The sequence below is a fragment of the Oncorhynchus gorbuscha genome, linkage group LG22, assembly GCF_021184085.1.
Source record: "Oncorhynchus gorbuscha isolate QuinsamMale2020 ecotype Even-year linkage group LG22, OgorEven_v1.0, whole genome shotgun sequence".
In the NCBI taxonomy this organism is placed as follows: Eukaryota; Metazoa; Chordata; class Actinopteri; order Salmoniformes; family Salmonidae; genus Oncorhynchus; species Oncorhynchus gorbuscha.
This window is the reverse complement of record NC_060194.1, coordinates 28,406,307-28,430,670: the sequence shown is the minus strand read 5'-3', so window position 1 is coordinate 28,430,670 and position 24,364 is coordinate 28,406,307. Positions and strand designations below refer to the sequence as shown.

The 24,364-nt window shown below is 42.1% G+C and overlaps 1 long non-coding RNA gene across 1 annotated transcript; it reads right to left on the bottom strand.

Moving 5' to 3' along the window:
* Positions 1 to 10,668: 10,668 nt before the first annotated feature.
* Positions 10,669 to 23,855, bottom strand: LOC124010167. Its single transcript, XR_006834373.1, has 3 exons — positions 23,577 to 23,855; positions 19,801 to 19,937; positions 10,669 to 10,758 (listed from the first exon to the last, which is right to left on the bottom strand). It is a non-coding gene; the product is annotated as an uncharacterized LOC124010167 (long non-coding RNA).
* Positions 23,856 to 24,364: the final 509 nt, after the last annotated feature.

Below are 24,364 nucleotides of genomic sequence, written 5' to 3'. Positions count from 1 at the left end.
AATTCAGAGGAGGAAGTACATGGCCTACATGAGTAACACACAGTTTGAGCTTCAGTAACAAGGTAAGATGTGACGTCTATACTCTACCTGCTTTTGCCTTTATGGAGCGGGATCTGCCAGGGGTAACGTAAACCCTCTGGACTACCATCTGCACCAACCTAGCCTGGCCCCTCCCAGGAGGGAGTCACACCCCACGCTTTGTTAAGTGCAGGGCAGACCATCAAAATGATATGATAAATCAAACCTAGGTTCGCAGCAATAGAATAGAAAATAATAGAACTAAATAGAACTTTATTGTCCATCCAAGGTCAGATATGTGCCAGTAAATGTAATTGTAACGGCATTCCTCCTCTTCGTCTGAAGAGGAGGAATGGATCGGACCAATACGCAGCGGTGGTAAGTGTCCACAAACTGAACACGACAGAATACAAAAAAATAACAAAGTGAATAGAAACGAAACAGTCCCGTGTGGCACAAACACTGACACAGGAAACAAACACCCACAAACCAAAAGTGCAACCCAGGCTACCTAAGTATGATTCTCAATCAGGGACAACAATTGACAGCTGCCTCTAATTGAGAACCATACTAGGCTGAACTCAAAACCCCAACATAGAAAAACACACATAGACTGCCCACCCCAACTCACACCATGACCATACTAAATAAAGACAAAACAAAGGAAATAAAGGTCAGAACGTGACAGTAATGAAACCCAACCTACCTGGTTGACAGTGCTGTCTCCCTCTGGTGAGTTCTTGTTGATCTCCAGCTTGCCAAACGACCTGGTCAGACAGTATGGGATGCATCTCTCTCTACTGGAACCAGTGCCCTGGTGAGGGACATGCTGGCTTGTTTGGTGTCAGAGTAGACCTTCTGGCTGAAGTGTGTTTTGAGAATAATGGTATTGGGTTCACCCTCGCTCATGAGACTTTGACTGCAAAGAGTGGAGGGGGGGATCTGTTTGAAATACAGTTCATAATTCCAAACTGACATAAAACTACAGAAGGATTTTAAGGTAGATTATCTGTAACATAAGCAATATTGAGGTTTTAAGGGGCGTGGAAAGGGTTGAGTCAACATATAGAGGGGACTAGGGGAGTTCTGTTCTTGCATAAGGCTGCAGGCAGAGGCAGGAAGTCTGAAGAAGATGTATGATATCAAATGTAGATAGATTGATAAGAAGGCAGCCACCTCCACCTCCATTGATCTCTTCACTCTCTAAACACCCTCCCCCAGGCACGTAGCAGGTTCAGGTGGGTTAAACGCCCTCATGCTCCATGGGAAAATACAACTGAACTGATAAGTTCGGAATCTTTCACTGTATATAAAGGTGCCTTTTTATTTTCCAGAACAGTGAATTCAAACACGGGCTGCTCAGAATAGTGTGAGAAGCAAAAGCCCGACCAAACGTATTTCACAGTACCATCCAAAACTCTCAGTCAGAGAAAGTCGAGCCCTGGTTCTTTGCTTCTTTGCTGTTCTTTTGATGACATGCTCAATTTAAATTCTGAGTAATAAACTACAGTGCATTCAGAAAGTACCCTGACCCCTTGACTTTTTCCACTTTTTGTTACGTTAGAGCCTTATCCTAAAATTGATTTTAAAAATGTTTTCCCTTATCAATCTACACACAATACCCTATTTTTTTAAATGTCTTATTTATTTCACCTTTATTTAACCAGGTAGGCTAGTTGAGAACAAGTTCTCATTTACAACTGCGACCTGGGCATGATAAAGCAAAGCAGTGTGACAAAAACAACAACACAGAGTTACACATGGGATGAATGTAGTAAGATTAGGGAGGTAAGGCCATAAATAGGTCATAGTGGCGAAATAATTACAATTGACCATTAACACTGGAGTGATAGATGTGCAGATGATGATGTGCAAGTAGAGACAGTGGGTGCAAAAGAGCAAAACAATTAAAATAACAATTTGGGGATGAGGTAGTTGGGTGTGCTATTTACAGATGGGCTGTGTACAGGTACAGTGATCGGTAAGCTGCTCTGACAGCTGATGCTTAAAGTTAGTGAGGGTGATATAAGTCTCCAGCTTCAGTGATTTTTGCAATTCGTTCCAGTCATTGGCAGCAGAGAACTGGAAGGAAAGGCGGACAAAGGGGGTGTTGGCTTTGGGGATGACCAGTGAAATATACCTGCTGGAGCACATGCTATGGGTGGGTGTTGCTATGGTGACCAGTGAGCTGAGATAAGGTGGGGCTTTACCTAGCAAAGAGTTATAGATGACCTGGAGCCAGTGGGGTTGGCACCATAAAAGCCTAATTGGTGGAGATCGGCAGAGATGATTGTCCTTCTGGAAGTTTCTACAATCTCCGCAGAGGAACTCTGGAGCTCTGTCAGTTTGGCTGGGCGGACAGCTCTAGGAAGAGTGGTTCCAAACGTCTCACATTTAAGAATGATGGAGGCCACTGTGTTCTTGGGGACCTTCAATGCTGCAGACATTTTTTCAACACAATCTACACAATCCTGTCTCAGAGCTCTATGGACAATTCCTTCGACCTCATGGCTTGGTTTTTGCTCTGACACCTTATATGGACAGGTGTGTGCCTTTCCAAATAATGTCAAATCAATTTAATTTACCACAGGTGGACTCCAATCAAGTTGTAGAAACATCTCAAGGGTGATCATGGAAACATGATGCATCTGAGCTCAATTTCGAGTCTAATAGCAAAAGGTCTGCATACTTATGTAAATAAGGTATTTCTGTTTTTATTGTTTAATACATTTGCCAACATTTCTAAAAACCTGTTTTCACTTTGTCGTTATGGGGTATTGTGTGTAGATTAATGAGGAAAACAACTCATTTAATCAATTTAAGGATAAGGCTATAACGTAACAAAATGTGGAAAAGGTCAAGGGGTCTGAATACTTTCCAAATGCACAGTAGGTGCAATGATAGCTGCAGTGAAATGAAATGATTATATTTTGGGGGGAGACTAATCATGGAGAAACATGTGGTGTTCCTATTATACCAGGAGGACAAATACTGAGAAAATACACTTTTTTTAAATCAACAGTCAAGTATTACAGCTCGTAAAGGGGATTCACTTGAAGCTTTTTCCTGAACGTTAATATACCAAGAAATATGCAGCCTTTAAAAACAAGAAATCTTATTTAGATTGCATCATCTTTATTATGTGGATAAGACAATGCTCTGACTCTTTTGATGTTGATGTGGCACAGGTAATAACAACATGGCTCATAGTTGACTCAGAGACAACCACAGTCTCTGTGGAACCAGCTAGACCTACATGTTCCAGCCTGCCTCTGACTGGTGATATGATAGAGGAGGCAGGATAGTTAATCACACTTCATAAAAATGTAGGTTACAGGTGCTGTTAATATAACACATGAGCAATTTCATGTAATCGAGTTCACTTAAAAAACAATATGTTATCTGCTATTCAAAAGGTGTCATCAGGAAATATTCAAGAATGGACTAATGTTTGAGATGTTGGCCAGAAGTGAACAAGTGCACAACAAGTGCACACACTCTAGCTACACACGTGTAATGTTTTAGTTATAGTTTAGCCTGCGATTTCTCAATGTTAATAAACCCTCTTAATATAAAGGGTATATAGAGTGCCTCATCACACTCAATCAGTGTCAGTATTAAGTTTTCAAAGACTCCATATTCTAAATTGAATCTATACCTAAATCGCTCAACTATCAGTGATAAAGTCTTTCTTGGAGGAACAACAGTACATAAAGTGTTACCCTGCACAGTGCAGGTGACTGTTGGGAACTAGTACATGTGTCATCAGACAGGTAGTTAGGTTAAGGAGCGGCTGCTGTCGTCAGAGTAAAGGTGAATAATGCTGGCAGGTATTTCCGCTCCACTGTCTCACAAGGAGTGGTAGGCGGCTAGGCGGATGGAGGGGCCCAATCAGTGAAGGAGTATGGGGGTGGGAATCATTCACATGTCACACAGGAAGCTGGTAGATAAGAAGTAGAAATTTAACCAGTATCGAGGATTCTATGAATTACGTGCGTTTACCCCTTTTGGACGTTCTAAAATCTCTATATCAGCAAATAGGATATTTTGAGTAAAGTTGGGGGGGAGGGTATTTAAGGAAAATTTGTAGGCCTATATTTTAATTTACAAAATAAGACAATGGCAAGGACCATGAGTAGAAAGAGCATTCAAATAAATAAATTTGTTTATAAATGCTGAAATTAGTTTGCTTTCAATAACAGTCAGCGGAAGACTACTGTTCTCTACTGCTGGTGAAAATAAAACTGCTCTAATAATTCTAAATCAATGATACATTACACAGTGTGTGTGTGTGTGTGTGTGTGTGTGTGTGTGTGTGTGTGTGTGTGTGTGTGTGTGTGTGTGTGTGTGTGTGTGTGTGTGTGTGTGTGTGTGTGTGTGTGTGTGTGTGTGTGTGTGTGTGTGTGTGTGTGTGTGTGTGTGTGTGCAGCAGAGCAGCATGTGTTTTCAATCCGGTCCTTTTGGCTTCTTCCACATAGTTCCCAAATGCTCCAGAAAATAATCCCAGTGTGTTTTTTCCCAGGCCGGCTTGCTGGAAATGACCTAACTACTCTACTGCCAGGAAGAGGAATGTGAAGCATCATTCCCTGGAGCAGCTGGTGACGTCAGAGCTTAGAGTAGGCCCCTGGGCTTCCAACAGGCCAGTCCCCAGTCGGGATATTCCAAAGCTGACAATAGGCCCCTGGGCTTCCACCAGGCCAGGCCCCAGACTGGATATTCCAGAGGTGACCGCTGGACTCCCAAAGTAAACCCTCAACAGCTGGAACCAGCCTCTGCCTTTCTCCTGTTCCAAAACAACCTCACACGCCCCAACTACTCTGTGTATATAACACTACTGCACCGCACCAGAGGGCTATTGGGCCTCTCACTAGCCGAATAGTGCTTCCTGTTACGACACATTTTAAAACAGAAAGTACTGGTAGGCCTATATAAAAACATTTAAACTGGGTTCAACGCGAGATATGACCATAGCTTTACTGCATGAGGAGGATACGTGCTCGATGATAGATGACATAATGACTCTGGCTTTTCCCGTGCCATTAAAATTATAACATGACACCATAGCTGTGCATTACCAATACAGTAACTACTGCAGACTGGTGCACTCTCACCATGGTGGGTACACATCGATGATGTCTCTAGGTTCAGGCATGAGCTGGGCAGCTGTCTCCTTAATAAACAGTACCAGGATCCCGGCTCTGCTGCTGGGAGTGGTGAAGGTGGAGGGAGGGGGTCTGTGGTGGTCCGTAGTGGGGGAGTGGTTCTGGTTTTTTATTTATTTTTTTATTTCACCTTTATTTAACCAGGTAGGCTAGTTGAGAACAGGTTCTCATTTGCAACTGCGACCTGGCCAAGATAAAGCATAGCAGTGTGAACAGACAACACAGAGTTACACATGGAGTAAACAATTAACAAGTCAATAACACAGAGAAAAAAAAGGGGAGTCTATATACAATGTGTGCAAAAGGCATGAGGAGGTAGGCGAATAATTACAATATTGCAGATTAACACTGGAGTGATAAATGATCAGATGATCATGTACAGGTAGAGATATTGGTGTGCAAAAGAGCAGAAAAGTAAATAAATAAAAACTGTGGGGATGAGGTAGGTGAAAATGGGTGTGCTATTTACCAATAGATTATGTACATCTGCAGCGATCGGTTAGCTGCTCAGCTAGCTGATGTTTGAAGTTGGTGAGGGAGATAAAAGTCTCCAACTTCAGCGATTTTTGCAATTCATTCCAGTCACAGGCAGCAGAGTACTGGAACGAAAGGCGGCCGAATGAGGTGTTGGCTTTAGGGATGATCAATGAGATACACCTGCTGGAGCGCGTGCTACGGATGGGTGTTGCCATCGTGACCATCGTGGCTAGCTCTGGTGGTGAGAGGGGGTCTGTTGTGGTCTGTAGTGGGGGAGTGGTTCTGGTTAGCTCTGGTGGTGAGAGGGGGTCTGCGCTGGTCCGTAGCAGGGGGGTAGTGTTGCTCACACAGGGCCAGCTGCATGCAGCTCGCCACCTGGACTGTCAGGACGTCCAGATTCCCAGGCAATGGAGGAAGGACAAGAACAGCACAGATGGTGTCAGTGTCTGTGTGGGGCACGTTGTATTGCAGGGTTGGGGTCAATTCAGTTTTCAACTGAGGAAGTTGAATAGCAATTCCAATTTCTGAATCAGAAAAATCAATCAAGTTTCACTGTCAGTGTCACTCGTGATGTAATATCTCTTATGGCGAGAGATGTTGTGAATGAATAAAGTACACTACCATTCAAAAGTTTGGGGTCACTTAGAAATTCCCTTGTTTCTGAAAGAAAAGCATTTTTTTTGTCCATTAAAATAACATCAAATTGATCAGAAATACTGTGTAGACATTGTTAATGTTGTAAATGACTATTGTAGCTGGAAACTATTTTTTTTATGGAACATCTACATAGGCGTACAGAAGCCCATTATCAGCAACCATTATTCCTGTGTTCCAATAATTGTATTAGCTAATCCAAGTTTATAATTTTAAAAGGCTATTGATCATTAGAAAACCCTTTTGCAGTAATTTTAGCACAGCTGAAACTGTTGTTCTAATTAAAGAAGGAATAAAACTGGCCTTCTTTAGACTAGTTGAATGTCTGGATCATAAGCATTTGTGGGTTCAATTACAGGCTCAAAATGTCTAGAAAAAAAACAACTTTCTTCTGCAACTTGTCAGACTATTCTTGTTCTGGGGAATGAAGGCTATTCCATGTGAGAAATTGCCAAGAAACTGAAGATCTGGTACTACACTGTGTACTACTCCCATCACAGAACAGCGCAAACTGTCTCTAAACAGAAGTGGGAGGCCCCGGTGGACAACTGAGCAAGAGGACCAGTACATTAGAGTGTCAGTACATTGAGGTCTTGTGACTAGTCACAAGACCTCAACTGGCAACTTAATTAAATAGTACCCGCAAAACACCAGTCTCAACATCAACAGTGAAGAGGCGACTCCGGGATGCTGGCCCTCTAGGCAGAGTTCCTCTGTCCAGTGTCTGTGTTCTTTTGCCCTTCTTAATATTGAATTATTATTGGCCAGACTGAGATACAACTTTTTCTTTGGAACTCTGCCATTCCCCAATGTTGGAAGGTGGGCCCTGAGTGAAACCAGAAGGTGGGCCCCGAGTGAAACCAGAAGGTGGGCCCCGAGTGAAACCAGAAGGTGGGCCCCGAGTGAAACCAGAAGGTGGGCCCCGAGTGAAAAAGTTTGGGAACCCCTGCTTTATTAGACAGCAGGTGAATACAGGAAAGAGTGAACTGAGTCCTCTTTCTGTAATAAAATAATGAATCAACCTAATCAAGTGTGTGTGAAGAAATAACATAAATGACAGACAAATACATACAGTTAATTCCTGTGAGAATGAACACAAACAGGGGTCTTATAGCTCAAGCTAGTCATGTTCTAATAACTGCCATTATTTATTGTTAAGTCAACAAACAAGTGCCAACAGTAGTATAGCAAGATCCAGGAAAACCAAATACTCACTAGATGTCACATGACTCTAAAAACCAGTGATGGGGGAAAAAAAATCAATACAGTTACATTTCGCTTTATTATTTTTGTACAATATTACATTGATATGACTCCAAGTATCGATTTGTACAAAACAATTATAGATAGCGTTAGCTAGCGCATTAGATTGTTCTCCATCTTCTTTTTAAATAGTGAGCCAAAATGTTTTCAGCACCATTATTACCCTGACTGATCGTTTTCTCAGGCTCTTTTGTCTATCTGCAACAGATATACAGTGAATTCGGAAAGTATTCAGAACCCTTATTTCTCTCATCAATCTACACAAAATACCCCATAACGACAAAGAAAACATTTTTTGTGTTTTTTTTTTTGCAAATGTATAACAAATTAAAAACATAAATATCACATTTACATAAGTATTCAGACCCTTTACTCTGTACTTTGTTGAAGCACCTTTGGCAGTGATTACAGCCTCGACTCTTCTTGGGTTTGATGCTACAAGCTTGGCACACCTGTATTTGGGGAGTTTCTCCCATTCTTCTCTGCAGATCCTCTCAAGCTCTGTCATGACACCAGGGGTATTTTCACAGTCCATAAATGCAGAACAAATTCAAGAAAGTGTACAGGATTATATAGAGCCACTATTGCATCTCATATTGCTCAAATGAACAGAAAACCTGGTTTAAAAAATAAAGACAAAGCAACACCTCTTCCCTATTTGAACTAGATAGTTTGTGTGTATGTATTGGTATTGATATGTAGGCTACGTGTGCCTTTTGAAAATATTTTTTAATTGATGTAGTTCTGTCCTTGAGCGAGTTGTTCTTGTCTATTAATATTCTGTATTATGTCATGTTTCATGTTTTGTATGGACCCCAGGAAGAGTAGCTGCTGCTTTTGCAACAGCCAATGGGGATCCTAATAAAATACAAAATACCAAGTTGGATGGGGAGCATCGCTGTACAGCTATTTTCAGGTCTCTCCAGAGATGTTCGATTGGGTTCAAGTACGGGGTCTGGCTGGGCCATTCAATTACATTCAGAGACATGTCCCGAAGCCGCTACTGGGTTGTCTTGGCTGTGTGCTTAGGGTCGTTGTCCTGTTGGAAGGTAAACCATGACAACATTCCCACAGCATGATGCTGCCACCACCATGCTTCATCGCAGGGATGGTGCCAGGTTTCCTCCAGCCGTCATGCTAGGCATTCAGGCCAAAAAGTTCAATCTTGGTTTCATCAGACCAGAGAATCTTGTTTCTCATGGTCTGAGAATCTTTAGGTGCCTTTTGGCAAACTCCAAGCGGGCTGTCATGTGCCTTTTACTGAGGAGTGGCTTCCGTCTGGCCACTCTAACGTAAAGGCCCATAGGGAAGCACAATTGGCTCAGCATCGTCCGGGTTAGGGGAGGGTTTGGCCGGAGTAGGCCATCATTGTAAATAAGAATTTGTTCTTAACTGACTTGCCTAGTTAAATAAAGGATAAATTCAGAAATGTTTTAAAAAAGTGTGGAATGCTGCGGAAATGGTTCTGGAAGATTCTTCCATCTCCACAGAGAAACTCTGGAGCTCTGTCAGAGTGATCATCGGGTTCTTGGTCACCTCCCTGACAAAGGCCCTTCTCCCCCGATTGCTCAGTTTGGCCTTGCGGCCAGCTTTAGGAAGAGTCTTGGTGGTTCCAAACTTCTACCATTTAAGAATGATGGAGGACACTGTATTATTGGGGACCTTCAATGCTGGAGAAATTTGTTGGTACCCTTCCCCAGATCTGTGCCTCGACACAATCCTGTCTCTGAGCTTTACGGACAATTCCTTCGACCTCATGGCTTGGTTTTTGCTCTGACCTACACTGTCAACTGTGGGAACTTATATAGACAGTTGTGTGCCTTTCCAAATCATGTCTAATCAATTGAATTTACCACAGGTGGACTCCAATCAAGTTGTAGAAACATCTCAAGGATGATCAATGAAAACAGGATGCACCTGAGCTCAATGTCGAGTCTCATAGCAAAGGGTCTGAAAGTAAATAAGGTACTTCTGTTTTAGTTTTTTCTATAAATTTGCAAACATTTTTAAAACCCTCTTTCGCTTTGTCATTATGGGGTATTGTGTGTAGATTGATGGAAGAATCTATTTAATCAATTTTAGACAAAGGCTGTAAGTTAACAAAATGTGGTAAAAGTCAAGGGGTCAGAATTTTTCCCGAATGCACCGTATAGTGAGCAATATGTTTGGAACATCAAAATGCAATAAAATCGAAGTATCAAATCCCAATACATATAGAATCGTGAGAATCGCAATACACATATTGGCACCTAAGTATCATGATAATATTGTATCACGAAATCCCTGGCAACTCCCAGCCCTGCTAAAACTCTGCGAAATTTGTGCTAACTCTTTGCCTGAACATTCTATATTCATGTTCTTCTCTCACTCCGTCAAAAGAAAACCAAGTCATCCGTACTGACTGAACGTGAGTTGGAAAAGGTGGGTGTTTTTTGTGTTGTCTTTTTCCACGATCAACTGTCACGTTACAATAGTTGTTCAACCTAATTATCTAAGAGCCAATGACATTGAGTGACAAACTTGTGCTCCGGTTACACCATGGAAAGACAAAAAGCAAGTCAGCAAGCAGAGCGTTTCCTGTCACCTACATACTGGCCGCGACCAAGTTCACTGTTGCCACAACCAGCATTTCCTCCATGCGCCCTCAGTCTTCACGAGACCACAGATCAGAGCATAACATCATGCCCGCTTGAGAGAGAGCATAAAATCATGCCCGCTTGAGAGAGAGCATAAAATCAAAGTTCATTTTGAACCCTAAACGGAGAGTAGCTAGCGTGTGTAGGAGCGTGTGGTAAGAATGAGGCCCCTTTCATAAGCACCACTAGGTTTCTTTCCCCACCCTGCACAATTATGTTTTGTAACGCAAATGCTAATGTTTGTGCTGTTCTAATAACCAATTTCTGTGACCATGCAAGTGGCTACAAGTTTCATTTGACTTCTGTATGGTGTTTCCTTGTTTTTTACATGCATACTAAAGGTTAAACAATATTTAGGTGTTTCTCTATATTAGATGTGGTTACAGTAAAGTCAGATGGACTGGTGCGTTTGGTTGGTTGTTTGTACATTGTTGTCTGTATTACCTGTGGCTGCTGTAGTAATGTCAGAGATGGACTGGTGCCTCCAGAAGCTGATGGTTGACCTCTGCCTGCACTGGAGCCTGTTCAGTCACTCCGCCAGGCCGCCCCTGCAGGAAACCACACACAGACCCCACCTTCAGTATCCTCAACAATACTGTATGAATAGCACTCAATTCAGGTTGAGGTACTTTAAATGGATTTGTGAAAAGTCCACATACATGATTCTGTACATGGAACTGTAGAATTTCAAAAGAAAGTAAGTAGCTAGGCTAGTAGTTACACTCTGTGGAGAAAGGATGTCTTATCTAAGGGTCTTAACTATGATAGTGACATGTAGTACCGACATGATGTCACCCAGGTAGCCGTTTGATCAGCAGCATCGTCCTGGAAACATCTGCAGACCTTGTGTATGTTTGTGTGCGTGCCATGCAACGATGATTATTTCCCTCGCATTGTTTCTTAATATCCAAGATCTAGCTTATTATGAGAGAGATCATACAGTTGAAGTCGGAAGTTTACACACGCCTTAGCCAAATACATTTAAACTCAGTTTTTCACAATTCCTGACATTTAATCATAGTAAAAATGCCCTGTCTAAGGTCAGTTAGGATCACCACTCTATTTTAAGAATGTGAAATGTCAGAATAATAGTAGAGAGAAGGATTTATTTCAGCTTTTATTTCTTTCATCACACTCCCAGTTGCAACCCCAGCCTCCAGTCTGCAGAGGACACTCAGCCATAACCTCAGCCTCCGGTCTGCAGAGGACACTCAGCAACAACCCCAGCATCCAGTCTGCAGAGGACACTCAGCAACAATCCCAGCCTCTAGTCTGCATAGGACATTCGGCAACAACCCCAGCCTCCAGTATGCATAGGACATTCAGCAACAACCCCAGCCTCCAGTCTGAATAGGACACTCAGCAACAACCCCAGCCTCATGGCTGCATAGGACACTCAGCAACAACCCCAGTATCCAGTCTGCATAGGACATTCAGCAACAACCCCAGCCTCCAGTCTGAATAGGACACTCAGCAACAACTCCAGCCTCCAGTCTGAATAGGACACTCAGCAACAACTCCAGCCTCCAGTCTGCAAAGGACACTCAGCAACAACCCCAGCCTCCAGTCTGCATAGGACACTCAGCAACAACCCCAGTATCCAGTCTGCAGAGGACACTCAGCAACAACCCCAGTATCCAGTCTGAATAGGACATTCAGCAACAACCCCAGCCTCCAGTCTGCATAGGACACTCAGCAACAACCCCAGCCTCCAGTCTGCATAGGACACTCAGCAACAACCCCAGCTTCCAGTCTGCATAGGACACTCAGCAACAACCCCAGCCTCCAGTCTGAATAGGACACTCAGCAACAACCCCAGCTTCCAGTCTGCAGAGGACACTCAGCAACAACCCCAGCTTCCAGTCTGCATAGGACACTCAGCAACAACCCCAGCCTCCAGTCTGAATAGGACACTCAGCAACAACCCCAGCTTCCAGTCTGCAGAGGACACTCAGCAACAACCCCAGCTTCCAGTCTGCAGAGGACACTCAGCAACAACCCCAGCTTCCAGTCTGCATAGGACACTCAGCAACAACCCCAGCCTCCAGTCTGAATAGGACACTCAGCAACAACCCCAGCTTCCAGTCTGCAGTCTGCAGGACACACTCAGCAACAACCCCAGCCTCCAGTCTGCAGAGGACACTCAGCAACAACCCCAGCTTCCAGTCTGCAGAAGACACTCAGCAACAACCCCAGCTTCCAGTCTGAATAGGACACTCAGCAACAACCCCAGCCTCCAGTCTGAATAGGACACTCAGCAACAACCCCAGTTCCAGTCTGCAGAGGACACTCAGCAACAACCCCAGCTTCCAGTCTGCTCTGGGTCAGGGTGTCATTGCTCTTTCCTTCTCCCTGCCCATCAGACGGGTAGTTGGAGATGTCAGTGTCTGCCATTAGTCTATTATTAAGAGCTTTACACATCATACCATGATATCAATGTAATATGTTCATTACAACTGTCATTGTTTTGGCAGGTCTTTTCCTTCATTGAAATATTTGATCCAACACTTGGATGCCTTTATGTGGCATATTATCGCAAATCAAGTATTATGTACAATAGGATCAAAAACCTCTCTTAAACTGTCATCAATGAGGATTAAGGAACTTATGTGGAATTATAAAGGGTGGGCACAAAGGAACATGCTGTTACACTAACAATAACAGAACACTGTGTTTTACTACTGTTTTGTTGGGCACACACAGCTCACCTGGATATAGGTTCCCATGTGGAAAAATCCAAGACACTCTCTCTCCACCCTGTCATGTGCAGACAAGACCAGCATACCAGCCCCCTTCCCTGTCAGCCACCCACCCCACCCCAGTCCCCTTCCCTGTCAGCCACTCACCCCACCCCAGTGCAGCCTACCAGCCCCCTTCCCTCTCAGCCACCCACTCCAGTCTACCAGCCCCCTTACCTGTCAGCCACTCACCCCACCCCAGTGCAGCCTACCAGCCCCCTTCCCTGTCAGCCACCCACCCCAGTCTACCACCCCCCTTCCCTGTCAGACACTCACCCCACCCCAGTGCAGCCTACCAGCCCCCTACCCTGTCAGCCACCTACCCTAGCCCACACAGCAGCAGCCCAGCAGCACGCTTTCTTATTTGAATCAACTTGGCTCTGCTAGGCAGAGTGCCAGCAGACGTCACACTCTAACTAGCTACAGAGCAGGAACACGATGTTCCTGGCTTGTCCTAAAAAATGTGTTAGTTTACCCTGTCTGCACTGAATGCATTGGAAGTAAGTACACAGCTCTCCCTCTCTCTCGACCTATGAGGGCCAGGACCTGCCTCCTAGCTAGCATGTTGTTGCTGAACCAACAGTAGTAAAAGGCTGCTTTACAACCCTGCTGGCACCGCCTAGATGTGGTACCGATGAACTTATTAACCGTGTTGGCTACAAAAAGGCTGCGGCGGACCTGGGTTCAAATGCCATTTGAACTCTCTCTTTCAAATAGTTTGAGTGATTGCTTTAGTGCCTGCCTGGAGTGCCAGGTGGGCGGGGCTTGTACTTTTGGGACCTTTTTGGTTCCATTGCAACCGGTAAGCTCAATCAAGTGCAGTTATTTGAAATTATCTCAAATTGTTTTTGAACCTAGGTCTTGGCTTTGGAAGATTATGCTTGGGTGTGGATTTGCCTTCATCTGGCAAATGGCTAACTCTCTGGTCTTGAAATACATTGTCACCATGCATGCTCATTTTATCTACCCACCGCAGAGTTCTAGAACAATAATACAAATGAAAGAGCACTACACTGACATGGCAAACACAGATAAAGTGAGTCAGCCGAGCCGTGTGTTTTGTTTCAGCTTGAAATGAAACAATGCATTTGAGATCTCAAAATCTGTATCCTGTTAGATCCAATTTGATTTACTATCGGCAGTAACCATCCCATCCACCGCAGAGAGTAGAAAACGACTAACCCTTACCCTACTGACCCAAACTGTATTCAAATGAAAGGGAAACTGATAGCCACTGAGTAGAATAGGATGCGGAAACACTCGCTTTTAGTTTATAAATAATGGCCATCAATACGTCTGCATCCATTCATGTCAAAAGTAGTAGTTTTCACACTAATAGAAGGCCTTCAGAAAGTAGTTACACCCCTTGACTTTTTACACATTTTGTTATGTTACAGCCTGAATTTAAATTGAGATTTGTGTCACTGGCCAACACACACACAATAACCCATAATGTAAAAGAGGAATTGTGTTTTTAGATATTTTTACCAATTATTTAAAAATGAAAAGCTGAAATGTCTTGAGTCAATAAGTATTCAACCACTTTGTTATGGGCAAGCCTAAATAAGTTCAGGAGTAAACATTTGATTAACGAGTCACATAATAAGTTGCATGGATTCACTCAGTGTGCAACAATAGTGTTTAACATGATTTTTAATGACTACCTCATCTCTGTACCCCACACATACAATTATTTGTAAGGTCCCTCAGTCAAGCAGTGAATTTCAAACACAGATTCAAACACAAAGACCAGGGAGGTTTTCCAATGACTCACAAAGAATGGCACCCATTCGTACCCATTCGTGGGTAAAAATGAAAACATCTGACATTGAATATCCCTTAGAGCAGCAGTTCCCAAACTTTTTATAGTCCCAAGTACCTGCGTAATTGCGCACCCAACTCACTCGCTATATCACAGTTGACATTGTCAGTAAGCTTGAGTTCATTTGCAAACAAAAAAAATCATACAATGATGGAAAGACCTGTGTGTTGTCCTTGTTAATGCAGACAGAGAAGAGCTCCAACTTCTTAATCAGAGCCTCAACTCTGTCCCGCACACTGAATATATTTACGGAGAGTCCCTGTAATCCTAGATTCAGATCATTCAGGCGCGAAAAAACATCACCCAGATAGGCCAGTGGTGTGAGAAACTCGTCATCATGCAAGCAGTCAGACAAGTGAAAAACATCCCCCAGATAGGCCAGTGGTGTGAGAAACTCGTCATCATGCAAGCGGTCAGACAAGTGAAAAACATCCCCCAGATAGGCCAGTGGTGTGAGAAACTCTGTAGCTCAGTTGGTAGAGCATGGCGCTTGTAACGCCAGGGTAGTGGGTTCGATCCCCGGGACCACCCATACGTAGAATGTATGCACACATGACTGTAAGTCGCTTTGGATAAAAGCGTCTGCTAAATGGCACATATATATTATTATATAGGAAGGAAAGCACTTAGGGATTTCACCAGGCCAATGGTGACTTTAAAACAGTTTCAGAGTTTTGGCTGTGATAGGAGAAAATTGAGGATGGATCAACAACATTGAAGTTACTCCACAATACTAACCTAAATGACAGGGTGAAAAGAAGGAAGCCTGTACATAATACAAATATTCCAAAACATGCATCCTGTTTGCAATAAGGCACAAAAGTAAAACTGCAAAACATGTGGTAAAGAAATCAACTTAATGTACTGAATACCAAGTATTATGTTTGGGGCAAATCCAACACAACACTTTACTGAGTAACACTCTTCATATATTCAAGGATGGTGGTGGCTGCTTCATGTTATGGGTGTGCTTGTCATCGGCAAAGATTATGGAGTTTTTTTAGGATAAAAAGAAACAGAATAGAGCTTAAGCACAGGCAAAATCCTAGAGGTAAACCTGGTTCAGTCTGCTATCAAACAGACACTGGGAGACAAATTCACCTTTCAGCAGGACAATAACCTACAACACAAGGCCAAATATACACTGAATGTGCTTACCAAGACAGTTTTCTGATCCAAGCCCCTACATGTTTTTAAGGTATCTGTAACCAACAGATGCATATCTGTATTCCCAGTCATGTGAAATCCATAGATTAGGGTTTAATTAATTTATTTCAATTGACTGATTTCCTTAAATTAACTGTAAATCAGTAGAATCTTTGAAATGATTGCATTTACATTTTCTTCAGTATACTTACAGAGAGCGCCTCAAGAGGCTTGGCACATTTTGACTTGTCAACACTGTAACTGAACATACCCAAAGCCAAAATAGTAGAATATTCTGGAACTTTAGAAAACAATGGATTAGGGATTAACACCGGTAACCATCCTGTCCCAGGCCCATTCTTCACATTTTCCCCCAAAATTCAACGTCAAGACCCGGGAAATTACAAAGTTAACCCCCCAATGTCACACTAATGCAATTTCACAAAATACACAACAAGCATAGCAGCATTTTGGCAAAAATAAATAAAACTGCATATTATCCAAACAGGTTGTTGGAAGTCTTTAGCCTATCTTATTTACTTTACACAAAGTCGCCATCAAGTCAACCCACACTCATAATTGACACTGCCAGGCTGCACATGAGACCCGCATGCAGTTCTTCACATGGTAGAGGGGGGGGGGGGGTATATGAAGGGGTATTTTGAAAACACAGTATACAGTGCATTTGGAAAATATTCAGACCGTTGACTTTTTCCACATTTTGTTACATTACATTCATCATCAATCTACACATAATACCCCATAACGACAAAAAAAACAGGGTATTAGAAATTGTTGATCATTTATAAAATTTAAAAAACGGAAATATCACATTTACATAACTATTCAGACCCTTTACTCTGTACTTTGTTGAAGCACATTTCGCAGCGATTACAGCCTCGAGTCTTCTTGGGTTCGCTACAAGCTTGGCACACCTGTATTCAGGGAGTTTCTCCCATTCTTCTCTGCAGATCCTCTCAAACTCTGTCAGGTTGGATGGGGAGCGTCGCTGCACGGCTATTTTCAGGTCACTCCGGAGATTTTAGATCAGGTTCAAGTCCAGGGTCTGGCTGGGCCACTCAAGGACATTCAGAGACTTGTCCCAAAGCCACTGAAGCGTTGTCTTGGCTGTGTGCTTAGGGTCGTTGTCCAGTTGGAAGGTGAACCTTCGCCCCAGTCTGACATCCTGAGCGCTCTGGAGCAGGTTTTCATCAAGGATCTCTCTGTACTTTGCTCTATACATCTTTTCCTCAATCCTGACTAGTCTCCCAGTCCCTGCCTGTTGAAAAACATCCCCACAGCATGATACTGCCACCACTATGCTTCACTGTAGGGATGGTGCCAGGTTTCCTCCAGACATGAAATTTGGCAATCAGGCCAAAGAGTTCAATCTTGGTTTCATTAGACCAAAGAATCTTGTTTCTCATGGTCTGAGAGTCCTTTAGGTGCCGTTTGGCAAACTCCAAGCGGGCTGTTGTGTGCCTTTTACTGAGGAGTGGCTTCCGTCTGACCACTCTACCATAAAGGCCTGATTGGTGGAGTGCTGCAGAGATGGTTGTCCTTCTGGAAGGTTCTCCTATCTCCACAGAGGAACTCTGGAGCTCTGTCAGAGTGACCATCGGGTTTTTGGTCACCTTCTCCCCCGATTGCTCAGTTTGGCCAGGCAGCCAACTCTAGGAAGCGTCTTGGTGGTTCCAAACTTCTTCCATTTAAGAATGATGGAGGACACTGTGTTCTTGGGACCTTCAATACTGCAGAAATGTTTTGGTACCCTTCGCCAGATCTGTGCCTCAACACAATCCTGTCTCGGAGCTCTATGGACAATTCCTTCAACCTCATGGCTTGGTTTTTGCTCTGACATGGACTGTCAACTGTGGGACCTTACATAGACAGTTGTGAGCTTCTCCAAATAATGTCCAATGAATTGAATGTACCTGGGTTGTTCTGAACAGAATTAGCCTATTTTTGTTTATTGTGAAGAACATGTGTCGGGCCACACACACCTGAATGCACACGACTCCTTTCTATGCGCACCAAAATTACAATATGTTTCTCTGAAATGCCTTGTGGAGGCCGAACACTGTAAGATCATATTTTATAACTTATCTAGTCATATTGGCAATAGAACACGCTTTCAAATGATGTCCACCTGAACCAGCTAGAGATTTATAATGGACTGTTTTTGGATTGCGTAAACACCAACAGTAATTGTGTGATGGCGGGGATGCAGGGTTGTGTTCCAAACAACACAACTACAAGTGTGCTTGCTCTAGTTCCTCAACGGCACAGCTAGGAGAGCTCAAAAAGCACCTTATAGTTGAAGACTGTTGTTTGTGTCATTAAAATGCATTGAAATGTCTTAGGAACTGTGATCACTTTGGAGGGGTGTGTCCACTTGGAGACACCTGTTAGTCCCTTTCACACAAATAGAAAATGATTTGTCTTGTAATTTAGTACTTTAAAGAAAACATTATTTGTTATGTTGCACCTACCTCACATTTTCCAGGAATAGTCTTATCATGTTACTGAATGTTTCCAGAGTATTTTCAGATTTCGTTATCAACAAATGTGACGGAAAGTACAGTACATGTAAAATGCACATAAAATGTACAGTGTAATGTTTGGATTCAGTCTTGTGTCAGGTGAACTTTTGTGTCCTCACCTTTGGTTTAATAATTTTACCATAATCTCCAAACTGTTCTCTTTCAATTGCTACCATAGTTATGCATATGCTTATCTTAATTATTATTTATGGAACATTTCAATGTAGCCCTATCCATATAGGCCAATTCCCATGAGTGTAAAGGGTTAAGTGGCTGATTGCTATTCTGGAATGTGCCCTACCCTCTCCCCACATAAACAGTGCTCCATTCAGCAACACCACTGGGACAATTTAGAGCATGACCTGAAGATATAATATACAGTATGCCATTTAGCAGATGCTTTTATCCAAAGCTACATATAGTCATGCGTGCATACATTTTACATACAGGTGGTCTTGGGAGTTGAACCAACTATCCTGGTGTTGCAAGAGCCATGCACTCCCAACTAAGCTACAAAGGAAAATGCACTATGCTGTACTGTGTTGGTATTGGCCTGCCAGACTTAGACTGTCAGTTTGTTTTTGAATAATCCTCCCAATGGTAGAATGTCTAAAAAGGTCTAACAAATAATTATAACTACCTAGACCCTGTTGATGTTAAGATGAAATAGTCATGTTGTCTTAAATGTATAAATGCAAAGTCATGTTTCCTTAAAGGTATATAACAGTGTTGTGTTGTTGTGTACATCCCTGTTTACATGTGTCCTGATATGAGCTGCATTGGGCATATGCCAAAAATGTATCAGTTATAGCCTAATGGGGAAACCATGTGGCCCTGCTGACATCTAACATGTGTTACGGGAAACCACCATGACACTAATTACATGTTGCTATACACGTGCACATGTTTCCCATTATGCTCATACTGAGTGAAGGAAGGATATTTACAAATAGATTCAACTGGGATAGATAATGATAAATTCAGCACTGTCACACTGTTATATAAACACAGAAGGAAGAAAACAATGCACTGGAAGGTGCATAGCACCACCTAGTGTCATTGAACATGACTGCAACTTAGAATGCCATGCCTCTTCATTCACCTATATATGTATATTTTTGTAGTCTGTACTGTAAAGTTTGTGTACTGTATTGTTTGTGTATCATCATGGATTTTTAAAAATAGTATATTTGTCTTAAACCACTATGTGAAATGTCTGCGTTTTTATTTATTTAAATAAACATGATTTAAAAAAAATCTAGATGTGTTTATATATATTTTGTCTTACTGTTTTATGTAGCATTAATACGTTTTTTTTTAGTAAAGCTCTAGTTTACTCACCGTCGTACGTTTAGGTGATGATTATTTTGGTTCCTCAGCGTAGGACTCCGACTCACAGTCAGAGATTTTCCCCACACCGTTCTTCTCATCTTTATCTTCAGCCTCATCACTATCTATGTCTATAGTCGGAAGCTCATCTAAAAATACAATTTAAAACATTATCATGTGCGGCTGATGAAATTATGAACATACGCAGTATATTCTATTCTTAATTACAAACTTTCTTCACTGCAGTACTTGCACTGATGAAGGAGCAGTGATTAATGTTCTCTGAATATCATTCAAAGACAAATACATATTGAAAACAAAATACCAACCACAGATTGTGTCATATTCTGTGGATGTATTGAAGCAACATCTCAAGACATCAGTCAGGAAGTTAAAGCTTGGTTGCAAATGGGTCTTCCAAATGGACAATGACCCAAAGTTGTGGCAAAATGTCTTAAGGACAACAAAGTCAAGGTATTGGATTGTCCATCACAAAGCCCTGACCTCATTCCTATAGAACATTTGTGGGCAGAACTGAAAAAGCGTGTGCGAGCAAGGAGGCCTACAAACCTGACTCAGTTACACAAGTTCTGTCAGGAAGAATGGGCCAAAATTCACCCATCTTATTGTGGGAAGCTTGTAGAAGGCTACCTGAAACATTTGACCCAAGTTTTTTAAATTAAGGCAATGCTACCAAATACTAATTGAGTGGATGTAAACTTCTGACCCACTTGGAATGTGATAAAATAAATAAAAGCTGAAATAAATAATCCTCTCTACTATTATTCAGACATTTCACATTCTTAAAATAAAGTGGTGAACCATACTGACCTAAATCAAGTAGTTTTTACTGGGATTAAATGTCAGGAATTGTGAATAACTGAGTTTAAATGTGTTTGGCTAAGGTGTATGTAAACTTCCGACTTCAACCGTATATCACAGGAGTGTCCAAAAAGCTGGCTATACATCTTTCCCAGGACTTGGTAGCAGAAGTGGCAGTGATTGAAGGATCTCTCCTCACTTTTCTGACACTAACCACAGAACATACAATTGATGTCCTTGTAATATATTTTGCACCTCCATTTTGCTCTGAAAAATAAATGACCTCCTTTGTAAATACTGCAAAGTATATAACTAAACCAACCAACTACACTGAAAAAATATAAATGCAACATATAAAGTGTTGGCCCCATGTCTCATGAGCTAAAATAAAAGATATAAGAAATTGTCCATACAAACAAAAAGCGTATTTCTCTCAAATTTGTTCACATCTCTGTTAGTGAGCATTTCTCCTTTGCCAAGAGAATCCATCCTCCTGACAGGCAAGCATCCCAGAGTCGCCTCTTCACTGTTGATGATAAGACTGGTGTTTTGCGGCTACTATTTAATGAAGTTGCCAGTTGAGGACTTGTGAGGCATCTGTTTCTTAAACTAGACATTCTAATGTACTTGTCCTCTTGTTCAGTTGTTCACCGGGGCCTCCCACTCATCTTTCTATTCTGATTAGAGCCAGTTTGTGCCTTTTCTGTGAAGGGAGTAGTACACGGCGTTGTACCAGATCTTCAGTTTCTTGGCAATTTCTCGCATGCAATTGCCTTCATTTCTCAGAACAAGATTAAACTGACACGTTTCAGAAGGTTATTTGTTTCTGGCCATTTTGAGCCTGTAATTGAACGCACAAATGCTGATGCTCCAGATACTCAACAAGTCTAAAGAAGGCCAGTTTTATTGCTTCTTTAATCAGACCAACAGTTTTCAGCTGTGCTAACATAATTGCAAAAGGGTTTTCTAATGATCAATTAGCCTTTTAAAATGATACACTTGGATCAGCTAACACAACTTGTCACTGGAACACAGGAATGATGGCTGCTGATAATGGGCTATGTACACCTATGTAGATATTCCATTAAAAAATCTGCTGTTTCCAGCTACAATAGTCATAAACAACATTAACAATGTCTACACTGTATTTCTGATCAATTTTATGTTATTTTAATGGACAAAATGAGCTTTTCTTTCAATAACAAGGACAATTGTAAGTGACCCCAAACTTTTGAACGGTAGTGTATGTGAGAATGCTATTCGCTGACTACAGCTCAACACCATAGTGCCTTCAAAGCTCATCAATAAGCTAAGGACCCTGGGACTAAACATCTCCCTCTGCAACTGGATCCTGGACTGCCTGACGGGCTGCCCCAGGTCGTAAGGTTGGGTAACAACAAATCCACCACACTGATCATCAACACAGGCGCCCCCCAGCGGTGCGTGCTCAGTCCCCTCCTGTTCACTCATGACTGCACGGCAAGGCACGACTCCAACACCATCCTTTAAGTTTGCCGATGACACAACAGTTGTAGGCCTGATCACCGACAACAACGAGACAGCTTATAGGGAGGAGGTCATAGACCTGGCCATGTGGTGCCAGGACAACAGCCTCTCCTTCAACGTGATAAAGACAAAGGAGATGATTGTAGACTACAGGAAAAAGAGGACCGATCACGCCTCCATTCTCATCGACAGGGCTGTAGTGGAGCAGGTTGAGAGCTTCAAGTTCCTCCATGTCCACATCACCAACAACTAACATGGTCCAAGCACATCGAGACAGTCATCCCCCTCAGGTGACTGATAAGATTTGGCATGAGTTCTCAGATCCTCAAAAAGGTTCCACAGCTGCACCATCGAGAGCATCCTGACTGGTTGCATCACTGCCTGGTATGGCAACTGCTCGGCCTTCGACCACAAGGCACTACAGAGTGTAATGCGTACGGCCCAGTACATCACTGGGGCCAAGCTTCCTGCCATCCAGGACCTCTATAACTGTTCTCTCTGCTATTGCATGGCAAGCGGTACCGGAGCGCCAAGTCTAGTTCCAAAAGGCTTCTTAACAGCTTCTACCCCCAAGCCATAAGACTCCTGAACAGCGAATCAAATGTCTACCCAGACTATTTGCATTGCCCTCTCCCCCCTCTTCAACACTCGTGCTACTCTCTGTTTATTATCTATGCATAGTCACTTGAACTCTACCTACATGTACACATTACCTCAATTACCTTGACTAACACTTTAGACACTTCTTCACTTTGGTGATATAATGTCACTAAACAGAATTGATTATCTATGAAATAATCAATGTCGCATTGTTGTCGCCACGCAATGGAACCAGAGCAAGATAAGAGTTAGCTAACAGTTAGCTAGAAAGAAAGCAGACTAGTCAGAGAAAATGACCTTTCCTTGAAAAGTAATGCTGGCAAATAGCTATATGACGTTTTGTGTGAGTGGTATAGGACATGATAGGTCTAATCATACCTATGATAGTTTAGCCAGTAGAACTATATGAAATATATTGCTGAGCGATTAATGCTTTTTGAGGCCGGTTTGGTTTCAGTTAGTTTATTTAAAAAATAAAAAATAAAGATTTCCGTATCCATTATTTGAGTTGAATGCTGTAACACAGAATAAAACAATTAGTAAAAAGTCCCATGAATGGTCGTGACTGCCCATTACGGCGTATTACTTATTAACCATTATTTATTCACATTACTTTAATAAAATATTTATTTCATTGTGTATATTGCATTTGTTTTATTGATGACTTCATTATTTCACTCCAAGTCATATCATATCTACTGAGCTACTGCTTATGATTTCTGACTAAATCACAATTTTGTCGTTTTTCTAAGTAAATAAGGCATATTTTTATGATTGCTGAATACCAACTATCAATCACTTAGATAATGTATTTTCAGGTAGGGATACAAAGAAAAAAACGACGAGATTTGTGGGGATACCTCGCAAAGCAACAGCTGTTCCCTCATGATAGCGCATTCTTCTGGCTCTTCCTTAGCTGACATAAAATAAAAACAGAACAAGTAGATGCGCAATGGATTAAGGTCATTGTAGTTAATAACTACGTTTACTGCTCTAAACTATGTACAATATTGGTCTGTTGGAAACTACAACTCCCCTCTAAATCGCAGAGTTCATGATGGATTAGATTTTTCTCTCGAGAAACCAAAGTGTGCAATATGCGCATTAAATTTACATTAAACAAACGAAGGAAACGGAATTCAAATAATTGAACCGACATCGGTCAATTAGTTGTTTAAAAAAACAAAAAATAACCGACAATTCAGTTAATCGCCCAGTACTAATATGAAATTACCAGTTGGCTGTCCACAATTTTTCTTATTGGCGCACCATTTTCAGGAAGTGGTTACATTTTTATAATGTCCCATCAAAGATATTTATAACTAACCCAAGACAGTTCATCTGTATCGTTTACAGTGGGAGCAAATGAAGCATGGTGGGCAAAACAAGCATGGCAAGCTTGCGAGAACCTATTGGCACGTTGTAGCATGTCTTTGCATTTTTCCGTTAGGGAACGCCTCCTCGGTGAAGTGCGCGTGTGCACAAACTCAATTCGACCTTGCTCTCTTTCAAAAACCGCGCAATTTAAAAAAAAACGTTGGCCAAGCGTTATGTCTATAAAACATTGTGCACTGTGCTGTAAATATAAACATTTATTAAGATCAGATGTTTCATCGATGAGAAAATTCAGACTTCCTCTCACTACCAC